The sequence below is a fragment of the Bactrocera neohumeralis genome, chromosome 3 (genome assembly GCF_024586455.1).
Source record: "Bactrocera neohumeralis isolate Rockhampton chromosome 3, APGP_CSIRO_Bneo_wtdbg2-racon-allhic-juicebox.fasta_v2, whole genome shotgun sequence".
Taxonomy (NCBI): Eukaryota; Metazoa; Arthropoda; class Insecta; order Diptera; family Tephritidae; genus Bactrocera; species Bactrocera neohumeralis.
The window spans coordinates 56,913,823-56,915,531 of NC_065920.1; positions in this window are offsets into that span (position 1 = coordinate 56,913,823).

The window sequence follows — 1,709 nt, forward strand, 5'->3', positions numbered from 1 at the left end:
TATAGTGATAGTTTAGATTGCAAGTAAATTTTAATGACATTCGGATTTTCCACGCAGACAAGAACCATCATTTCATGTAGTTTTTGAGTGTTGTTTTTTGCAAACGGCAAAAACAAGAGTTTTGCAATTGGAAAAAAGGAGGAGAAGGGAAATAGTAAAATATTATACTATATATATATAGATAATATATAGGAATAAATTCTGTTCTGCTGTTTGCTGAGTAAAGACTATGGTGTCACGTAATGTTATGTACTTGAACTTATAGTTACTAGAACTTATAGCACTAGATAAAGAATACTCAATATAAAAAAACTTCATAATTGAAGATATATTTTTAGGCACCTTGTACATTTTTCGTAGTCTTCTATTCAAGGAATTAAATTTAGTTACAGATTTCATTAACTTAGACTTTCAGAGGTATCTCTCTACAAATCCAAATTAAATTCCTAAAATATGTTTGTATATTTCAAAGCTGTGTTAGTGTAGTGGTCAGGCAACGCAATCTTTTCGATACTCTCCATCAACAGTAAAATTAAAATACCAAATTTTTAATAATTTCTAAAAAATTCGAATTAAAAGATTATTGAATAAAACAAAATTTATTTTTAAGAAACCCATATTTTGCGAAAAAATGTTGTTTTCAGTATCGTTGATTCATGCTATAATAACATTTTTAATCTAATTTTTAATTTATAATGACACTTTTAATAAATGACAAGAATATTTTGAAAATTTGGTTTTGAAACTGTTATTGCAATATTGATTCATAATCCTGTATACACATTACGTTTTCAATAATAATTTCCTTTAAAGAACTGGATCGCATAATATAACAAACAACGTCCTTGCACTTACTTAATTTGGTTATTTTTATTTTAAATCTCAGTTAGGATTTTTCTCCTAAACATTTATTGACCAAATAAAAATAATATGCAAGCCCAATGCAATAAATGGGTTGAAAGAAAATTTTAGTTAGCAAAACTATTTCGCCAATCTGTTCATTACACATAGTATGTTAAAACTTAATTTTTACTAGCATACCCAGACCGCGTCGCCGGGCCTTATTTAAACATAATGAACTAATAATTAACAAACTAATATTTTTTTTTTAGTTTTAAATGAGCTGTCATTTACTTTTGTTCTTTTGATTTAACCTAAATCCAAATATATCTACGTAGTATACATACTACTGAGTACAAAATATAATACCTTTTAATTTAAATTTCGAGCTAAAATCCATTCGTCAAAATATTTAATTTTTTTTCAAGATTGGTATAACTATCAGTGACATCAGTGCCCAATGTCAAATCAAAATAATGATTAGTGTTTATTATACGCTTGTTTTTCTGAAGTACATAAAGTAAATTCGGCGATTTTTCTGATGAGTGAAATTATTCAACAAATAAGTTTCATTAAATTTTCTGTGCCAAATCATATTTCTGTTGCCGATACATTCAGAATGTTGGAAAAGGCCTTCGGTGATATTTATTTGTCGCAAGCAAGTGTTTTTGTTTGGTACAAATTTTTCAGGGAGGGTCGACGCGGTGACGGCGAACTATGTCCAGGACGGCTGACAACATCAACTGATGATCGACACGTCAATAAAATAAAAGAATTGGTGCTTAAAAATCTAGATTATTAGTCAGATATCTTACTGCCATCATTTGATTATGGGAAGGATCAGTGAAAGATCATTTGAGCTTAAGAAA